The 10259-nt window shown below is 38.2% G+C and overlaps 1 long non-coding RNA gene across 1 annotated transcript; it reads left to right on the top strand.

Annotated features, from left to right (window-relative positions):
- The first annotated feature begins 4296 nt into the window (after positions 1-4296).
- Positions 4297-9894, top strand: LOC309503571. Its single transcript, XR_014207742.1, has 3 exons — positions 4297-4392; positions 5079-5223; positions 9287-9894. It is a non-coding gene; the product is annotated as an uncharacterized lncRNA (long non-coding RNA).
- The last annotated feature ends 365 nt before the right edge of the window (positions 9895-10259 follow it).

The raw sequence follows: 10259 nt of genomic DNA, 5'->3' as shown, positions 1-10259 counted from the left end.
TTCGTCATTCGGTGGCTCTGAATTGTCAAAACACCTCTCAAAATGCTTGCATTTTGAATGCGAATCCAATTATTTTTATGATGGTCAAAAGTGCACCCAAATATGCATACCATTTATTATCTGACTTATTTGTAAGTGTGAACTTGTGAAATGGTTATCAGGAGGTCGGGTCAAGGAAAAGTTCAGGAGTGTGGGAGGCGTGCGTCCATGACCTTGGTCTGGTTCTTGCCTGTTCGAAGTGGTCAGTGGACAGATGGTCTTTCGATTTTTTTATTCCCTTACCAGCCCGTGCGTCCGACTAAGAGCTTCGGGCTGGCTCGGTTCGGTCTTTGGTTGCGGCGCACGCTAGCCTGGGAAAACCCAGACAACTTCCGGCAAATTTAGATTTGCTCTGCAAGTAGTCTGGCAAAGAGCTCATTCAAGGCCATTTCCATGCCGTGGAAATCGCGGCACCAATCAGAAACGTTGAGGCAGACTTTACACGATGACGATCGCTCTGATTGGTTTTAGGTCTAGCCTATCCAATTGTGCCCAGAGGCATTTGAGCGACGTCCACTCCGTTGGTGAAGCGCACCAACTTTTAAATGCAGCATTATTATATTCAAATTGCAAACACATGAGGACAGTCTCCATGAAAGACCCACTGGCAGATGAACATGCTACTACATTTCTCTCCGAAACGGTAGGAAATTTTATTTGATTTAATAGAGGATTTTATCTGTGACAAGATGATTGACAGGGCAGTTTACATGACGGGATGCACGCGACAGATCCGTACGATAAAGATGATGAAGTAGTATGTCCAAAAGTTGCCTACTTTTTTGCTACACATTCAAAAGTAAATACATTTTCTTCACAAAAAGAGTATACTTTTATGGCGTAGTGTAACAAGGCGAATTGGGACGCAGCATATGGCTTCACACATGACGATCGCTCTGATTGGTTTTTGGAGTTTTAGGTCTATCCAATTGCGCCGAGAGGCATTTGAGCGACGTCCGTTGGTGACGCCCCTTTGGAAATGATTTGTCTATGGAGCTTTGCCAGACCATAACTCAGTTACTACTGAGAATGGTCTGGTTTTAACCAGATAAATAAGTAGATATATTATACATAAATATGTTCATATATACCATCCAATACATGTGGTCTTAACAACAAATATTCATAAAAACTTTATTAAGTTAACACTCATGATAGATTGATGAAGTATCTCATAACCCAGAGCTTTGGCACAAAAGATAAATATATTAGTGAATTGTGTATTTTATTTTATATTCATGTTTAAAATTAAATACACTTTTTCTCACACTAACATTGTTAAACACGATCCTGGGTACATGTTCAAGTTACTATTTCACAATTGTAACCAGAAATCGATTTTATATTAGCATTTTCCCTCGTGAAATGTTGTTTCATGGTCTCTCCAGTCGAGGAGAGAGTGACCTACTTACACAAAAACTTCGAGTAACTCATAAATTAATTTTCATCAAACATCTTTTACACATCTGTTACTGATCATATACTTACAATTCGCTGATTAATATTGTTGGATTTGACTGTTTTAAGCAGAGTGCGAATTACCCCACCATAATTGGGGGGTACTGGCTCTCCTTCACTTCTTCTATGACCATCATGGTCCACTACCATATCAATCCCCACCGTGATCGCCAAGTGCAACATGTGTTGTGCAACACACATACAAGGTCTAAACATGCGACGAACTGATAATCAGTATAGGCTACAGAATCTCTCATTGTTATTATATATCCAAAAGAGAACTGTTTTGATCAACTCCCAAAAGTTAGAAGTTAAGTGCACTGAAACACCATTCTAATTACTAGTAAATAGTAATACCTTTACAAGAAGCCTATTGCCTATTTCAGGGTTTTTCCAGGCTCAAAAGGAGGCGGAGATGGTAAAATCATAATAATGTATTTTAATAATAAGATAATTAAATGTGTATTTTTTTGTAGATCATCATATAGCCTAATGTGTTTTCCACCATTTTTTCTGTTGGTGGAGCTTGGTACCTCTAGGGGGGTAAAGAAAATGTTGTAAATTTTAAAGATAAATTCATTAATCTGGTGCACTTTGAGTCACCCGAATCCACTATTAAAAACAAATAATCCACCCGCAAACCGCCTATATTTAGATATCTGCATCTGATCATCACATTACAATTATTCAAATTCTCAATGTTAAGCATGATAATATGGTAACATATCACACTGAAGTGGCGGCCGAAATGAGCTTTCTCGGCAGGGTGGCTGGGCGATCCCTTAGAGATAGGGTGAGAAGCTCGGTCACTCGGGAGGAGCTCAGAGTAGAGCCGCTGCTCCTCCACATCGAGAGGGGTCAGCTGAGGGGTCTGAAATTGCTTTACATTAAAATGTTCCTACAGTGAAAATAGTATCCTATATGACAGATTATTTTAGCATGATGTATTTCCCATTGATAAATACAGTGCAAATAGTTCCGTCTCTTTGGATAAAAGTGAAGTGGAAATAAAAACCAATAATAGGATGAACTGTATCATGATAATATGTCCGTAACATTAGATGTCCGTAGATGACCTACCGTACCCATAACTGTTACATTAGAATTAGGGGATTATACAGTTTGTAGGCTACAGTATAAAAATCATTATGTCTATAAAGTTCCCATTAAACATGAAAACCCAACAACAACCCATTGGGAATATATCCTTGTTGTGTAAAACATCTGTTCATAATCTGTGATTATTACACAATTCCTAATTTTACAGTCGGCTCATATTCAGAATGTCCTTTTCGTTTAACGCCAACGACCACACAAATGGACTTCCTTTGTGAAGCATTACAAACTACAATGGCCTAAACAGAACTGGAACCTTTGTAAGATATGCGCTCGTCTTCACAAAAAACTAAATGCAGGGTTTTTAAACATCTCGTGTGGAGAAAATATTGTTTATTCTGGTTAGTATGGCAAGCCATGGCAAAAAGCAGGATAACTTGTAGGCTATAGCTTACTTGAAAGAAAAACAAATTTGCCGAGTAAAAACAGAGTTTGTGTTGTTGAATCATATATTTTTTCTAGTAGGCTACAGCGCTCATGACAAATAAAAGTTCTGGATGGACAAACATTAAATGCAAAAACCAGTGTGAAAAACAATATCTTAAAATAAACTAGAGAGTGGATACACAGATATGGCCTATTTATGAATGAAATTCATGCATTTATTTGTCATTTAAACTGATGCAAACAGGGAAAGAGAGTAGAAAACACTTATTATCCTGTCGCTCCCTCTAGTGGACAGCATTAAGTATTACGGCCTTCATTGCTCAGATAACGCAAGTCGATGGATTTTTTTGGGAAAGTCTGACCAGTTAGAAGCAAGTTAGACCAGTCTGAGGGTCTGAGCTGAGTTTGGTGAAGCATCAAAGTTCTAGCCGGAGTCAATTTCTCATAATAATAATAACAATTAATCCCAAACCTGGTAATTTTGTTAGTATTTAATTTACGTTCACTGATTCTGGCTTCTCTCTTTTCTGTCTCTTTCTTTTCATGTGAACTGAGTAGGCTACACATGCTTATATTAAAAAATATAAACTTTATTTCTATTCAATTTTCAAAATTATTTATAGCCCATATAGGCTGTGTCACACACACCCGTCTGCCTTTTGATGTAAATAAAAGACTAGAGTGGTAAATGTTAAAGACATATTATCATGGTACAGTTCAGCCTATTATTGATTTTTATTTCCACTTCACTTTTATCCAAAGAGACGGAACTATTTGCACTGTATTTATCAATGGGAAATATGCTAATATAATCTGTCATATACTGTGGCTCACATAATGGGGTTGCTTGCAAATCGCAGCAGCACGAATTACGTGACCAGCAACATATTTCTGCTTCAAATATTGTGTGTAGTTAACAGTGAGTGGTGGTTTCAGACATTATTTTATTAAAGTGCATTTGTCAGTGCCGCACTCGTACTGACTCTTATTCTGCCTGACAGAAAGAAAAGCTCGTAGCTTACTGAAGGTGGAGCGGTTTGACCAATCAGATGAAAGGGGCGTTTCAGCGGCGACCACATGTGCAAATAAAACATCGAACCCATAAACCGATTTTTAAACCACTAACGAAAATTAAAAATCGAGCCAAAATCTCATTTTTCGTTTTTTTTTAAACTAAACTAAAAAACGAATAAACGAGCTGGTTTTCATTTCTCGTTATTCCATTCCAAACAGGAAATGAAATGATCAAAAAGTACACGGACCCAAGTGCCAGTGGGCTACTTTTCACAGTACTGTAGCTTTGCAGGAAGGTTTCTTCTTCAAGCATCTTGGAGACGTTCCCGCAGTTCTTCTGGATTTAGTTTGTCTCAGTTTTTTCTGTTGAGACAAAAGGTGTTTTACATACAAGTCCATAACAATACATTAGCATGAATCAATTGTAATTCCTGTAAACTGACAGTTAAAAAAAGAAAAGAAATTCATATTATTTCCACTGATGTGCCACTAATGGACAGAACTCTTGTAAATGAAAGAGCTAATAGGCTGTTGGTAAAGTCACACATCACTGCAGCTGCCATTAGAAGCTCTGGTTCCCAGTAAAAGGAGAACTACTGCACATGCACAATGACTAAATCTAATCAAAATTTACAGTTTTAACTCTATTTGATCTTATGACACAGTTCGTGTCAGATTTTATTGCTAATTTTACAATATGTTTGGAGATTTCAGGAGTTCCCCATTCAAGTAAATAGCAGTTAGCCTTGCATAACCTAAAAAAAAGTTGCTTGGAGGCTTTGCAAATATGGCTACCAAGAGAACTGATGTTCATTGAAAGCAGAAAGCTTGTCATACTCAACTTTAGCAGAAACCTTGATTTGTTTAGTTTTTCTGAAATTAAACAGTCTGAATAGCCTTCCTTATGGTATAATATAAATAATAATCTGTTTTTGTGTTCAAGCAAGAAAAAACACATGTTGGCTTGGAGTCACATGATGCTTAGCATATTTTTTAACTGTTTCTTTCAGAATTATTATGAACCATTTTTAAAAGCTGTACTGTTTGACGTTCTTATATTTTAGATGGAGAAGCTGAAAGCTCTGGGATATGTTCCTCTTCTTCTACTAGGGAAATGTTCGAAGGCCCATAAGTGGACAACGGAGGTCCAGTGTCCCTTTGAGTTCCCACCTGAGGGACATATGGTGATGGACAAAATGCTCATCCTCTGTGAGTATATTTTACAGGGTAAATTGTATTTGCAAGCACTGGTACCTAAATACTGTAGCTATACAAGTTTCTATGTTAAACTACACTTTATTTACAGTTTTTCTCCATTGGTTTGGCTAATTTCTTGAAAAAGAAATGACATTCTCAAAACAACATGGACAAACCTCCAAACCACTTGGCAATTGTTCACAACAGAATTGAATTTCTCATTCATTTCATCAAATTGCAAATGTCTAAGTACATGTCTCAATGTCTCAGTACATCTTTGCAAATGATTAAGTACAGGTAGCCTACATTTAGCACAATTCCCAAGTGAATAGATCTTGTTGATCTAAACTGATTGTTGATTCTCAGTCTAATGGTTGTTCGCTCCAAAACGTGTCAGCGTCATTTCATTGTATAAGTCATTACATGCACAATAGTCTGTTCAGTTGTCAAAATTAGTCAAGAACATAATACCATGAATATCATATATGTATATATACACCATATAATATTATTGGCCACCGGGCCACGGTGGATGTCCCAGGCCAGCGAGGGGGCAATATAACTATGTGTGCTGCCATATCTGAGAATGGTGTGGCCACTCACATCCCCAGTCTTGGCCCATATACAGTTTTTCTCAGTCGCTTTGGTGCATTTCTCACATCATTATTTACATTTGCACAACAGTTAATGCAGTTCTCAAAACAATTAGTACAAACTGCAAAACCTAGTTGATAACCTGCAAAAGCGTGTCACTTGCTCAAAATGGAGATAGCTCATTCCTCAAAAGCAAGTATTCATGTCAATGAAAGTGTCAATGTCATCAAGATGAAAAGTCCTGACACCATTGTTTATGAACAAGATAGTCAAATGGCTTTGTCACATTTTCATTATGACAGTTTACTCTGTAAATGTTTTCCAATGCAAAAAAGTCAGATCTTGGTGACACTACCTGAAAATGCTCAAGACAGCACTATATACTATTTGCACAGCCATTTGAAAAATACAGTAAAGTTACACATTACTGTATTTAGTGAGGTAACTGAGTACAAGACACTGAATATGTATGTTTCACATTTTTACTGCATATTCATGTTCACAGCATTGTGCAAAATAAAAAAGACACCCTTATTTACAACAAACATAAACTTCCTTTGGGTAGAGCTGTGCACAACTGTAAACACATTATTGCAGTACATATTGGAAGTGAACATTGGTTGCAACTAATGCTTCACACACCCCTTCTCATCAGTGAAAGCTGAGATTCACGTGAGAGAAATTGTTCAATTTAGGAGACATTTTCAACAAAAAAATAAAAAAAAATAAAAAAAATAATTGTGTACAATTTGCTTGACAGATTTTGACAACTAGTTCAACATTTTTGTATGTAATGACTCAAGCAATGAAATGAGGACTATTAGTTTTATATGAAATGACTATTCAGCATTCACAAGTATAGTTCATTTTGACTGACGTCATGACATAAGCAAATGATAATGTTATAAAACAGCAGAGAGTTGTATGAAAGCAATTGATGCATGTCCAAAAGCATTTGCAATTTGTTGGAAGGAATGAGAAACTGCTACTATGATGTGCACAAATGACTAAATGTTGTGGAGGTTGAACTAACTGTTGTGCAAATGTAAATAGTGATGTGAGAAATGCACCAAAGCGACTGAGAAAAACTGTAATACACAGAACCTCCTCATCTTCTTGGACTGCCTTCATTTTGATTTGATCCCTGAAAATGAGAGAGGTCTCGTAGGGCCTCACCTACCACAATATGTCATTGTATGGGACAATGTGAATTTCCACCGTGGCCCGCTCATCAGGGCCTGGTTCACTACTCATCCAAGGATGGTCAAGGTGTTCCTACCACCTTACTCTCCTTTCCTCAATCCTATTGAGGAGTATTTCTCCGCTTGGAGGTGGAGAGTGTATGAGCATCGGGCTCAAGATCAGAGGTCCCTGCTCCATGCAATGGACGCTGCGTGTGAGGATCTTACAGGAGATCAGTGTAGGGGATGGTTGCGACATGCACGCCGTTTCTTCCCTCGTTGCATCGCAAGGGAGAATATACACTGTGATGTGGACGAGAATCTGTGGCCAGACAGACAGCAGCGTGTGGATGGCCAGGAGGGTGAGGAGGACGGTGGCCAGGAGAGGGAGGGTGAGGAGAGCGACCACTGAAGAACTGTTAGTTGTGAAACTCCAGCTTTATTTACTGCACTGTAGGCTGCATATCATTTTTTGTCTGTGTGTTTATATTACAGTATATTATGCTGTAAACATTTTCTTTTTACTCTGATGTATGGAAGTTATTTTATGTGTGTGAATGATAATGGTTACAATTTCCTTGGCAGTATGAGTGCAGTGTGTGATGTCAAACCTTGGAGGCTACTCTTACCCTAAAATCCTATTTATTTTTTTCAGTTTTATACACAATTGTATTCTGTTCGCTAGACAAAAAACAGTACAGTAACCATTGTCAATGAAGGACTGGGCTAAGACTGAAAGGTGGACCTGAGGGATATTTCAATGGTCCTCTGCCATAGTGACAAAACATCTAAACATTTTGACTTGCAGTGCTTACACAATGCCAAAGGGACGAAGCATTTTGGGGGCACTGACTGTTTAAATGAGAAGGAAATTTAGTTTTGAAGCATGAATGAACAGTTTTGGGAGAGATATGAGCTTTTTCAAGTGAGCTATAGTGTTGTGCTGAACTGTAAGACTGTTTTGCAAAATGATCTTAGAGTTTTGAGAATGTAATTTCTGTTTCAAGAAATGAGCCAAACCAATGGTACTGTAAAAAAAAAAAAAAAAAAAAAAAAAATATATATATATATATATATGACTTTAATGGTACTTTTTTTAAAGGTTTAAGTCCAGAAGAAGAACAAGAGGTCACAGAAGGTAATGAAGCAGAAAGGCAGGACTTGAAAGAGACTGTAGAAGATGAAGAGGACATTATACTTGAAAACAATGTAGAAATGGAAAGACTGGAGGATGAAGAGCAGATCGAAGAACAACAGATAGAAAGTGGGGAGGAAGAACCAGAGAGGCCTGTTGAGGAACAGAGATTCAAAAGTCCAGAAAAAGAGCAAGAGGACACAGAGGGTGATAGGACAGAGAGTCAGGACTTACTGTACAGTAAAAGAGGCTGTAGAAGATGAAGACATTTAATCAGAGAAAAATGTAGAAGTGAGGATGAAGGAAAGATCGGAGGATAAAGAGCAAATTTAAGAGCAAGAGACAGAAAGTGGAGGCGGAGAACCAGAGAGACCTGTTGAGGAAGGAGACATGAAAGTGAAAGAAAAGACTAAACAGGCAAAGGAGATGAAGAAACAGGTAAAGAAAAGAATGATCAGTGCACTTAAGATGAATGAATTGGAAGAGAGAAGAGAGATAGAGAGAGTCGTATTAAAACCAGAATGGTGAGTAGAAGAAGATGGGCTGAAGCAAAGACTCACTTCTATTACTCATTAATAATGCCCAACATGGCAAATTAATCCAATCTTCTAAATAAAAGAGCAAAGTGTTGATTAGAAAAGTTAACACGTCATCCCAGCTGCCGTTAGAAGCTCCGGTGGCTCTAGAAATAGACAGTATTCTGAGATTCGTGTGTATGACGCTCATGCCCATTGGCTGCTCCAGTCTGAAAAGTTTTTTGTTTTTCTTTATACTGTAGGGAAAACATTTTATGAGACTGTAGTTGTCAAATTTTATTGGTGATTTCAAATCTGAAATTTTATCTTAAATGTAATAATTTAACAGTTTTGGAGAATTGGATGTTTCCCCATTCAGAGAGATAGGAGCTGCACTTGGATGACCAAAATCCCTCTGGCTCTCCCTTCATGTCAGTGTCTGGACACAGCTTTGAATGCCATTTGAAAGACATTTATTAGGCTAATAGTTTGACGATCCAGACACAACTTTATTTAGTTTTTCTCAGTATATGGAGTGGACATTAATGAATGATTGGGAATACAGATTTCACTTCTCTTTAAATAAAGCTTATTATCTGCCTGTTATTCAGTTACAACACTTATAGATGCTTTTGTATTTCCATCTCCAGCCTGCAGGAGTATCGCCAAGGACTTCAACTGGGGGATTCACAGCCAATGATTGATGATGCATTTCAGCAGCGACCATTGCAAGTTCAAGTTTACAATGCTTCTTCATGCTTCGATCATCCATGACCTTATCATTGGCTGCTGTCTACCTATATCAATCGTGGAAAATGAACATTTCAGACATTTTTTACACACCATGGATGAAAGATACACCCCAATCTCCAGAACAACAATAACCAGCAAACAGATACCTCAACTAGTGATGAGAGTGAAAGAGTGCATCAAGTCCAGTCTGGTAGATCAGAAATCAATCTCTGTAACTGCTGATATATGGTCAGATCTTACCTGGGAGTCACAGCTCATGTTCTCAACTCTTCAGCCAGTGGGTACACTCTGAACGCCTACCTGCTGGACTGCAGGAGATTCAAAGGGCGTCACAGCTCTGAAAACATTTCAGCTGCATTTGATGAAATACTAGATGACTACAATATCAGTGATAAGGTAGATTTTATCATCACTGATAATGCAGCTAACACCAAGAAGGCTTTTAAAGTCATTATGGCAGACCACTCAGATGACAGTGAGGATGAGGAGGACATGGTTGGGGAACAGTTAGATACAGATTTTCTTCTTGGTTCCCGTCAACGGCTATCCTGCTTTGCCCACAGTCTTCAACTGGTTATCGGGGATGGGATGAAAGAAGTAAAAGTGATGTCTCAGGCAATCTCAAAAATGGCCAAACTTGCCAGTCTGCTGCACAGTGGCACGATTTGAGGCTGTTTTTGGAAGTGGTAAAAGCATTCCAGTCTCAAATGTCACGAGGTGGAATTCGCAATTCAGACAAATACAAGCAGTCATCGAATTAGATCATACTGCTCTAACTCAGATGTGCTCAGTGGACTTTGAGAATGTTGTCCTCAGCTCACGTGAATGGGCCCAGTGTAGAGAACTTACACAAATTCTTGGACCGTTCGC

Source organism: Leuciscus leuciscus (genome assembly GCF_965113295.1).
Source record: "Leuciscus leuciscus genome assembly, chromosome: 7".
In the NCBI taxonomy this organism is placed as follows: domain Eukaryota; kingdom Metazoa; phylum Chordata; class Actinopteri; order Cypriniformes; family Leuciscidae; genus Leuciscus; species Leuciscus leuciscus.
The sequence above is the reverse complement of the archived record's forward strand: the minus strand, read 5'-3'. Positions and strand labels throughout refer to the sequence as shown.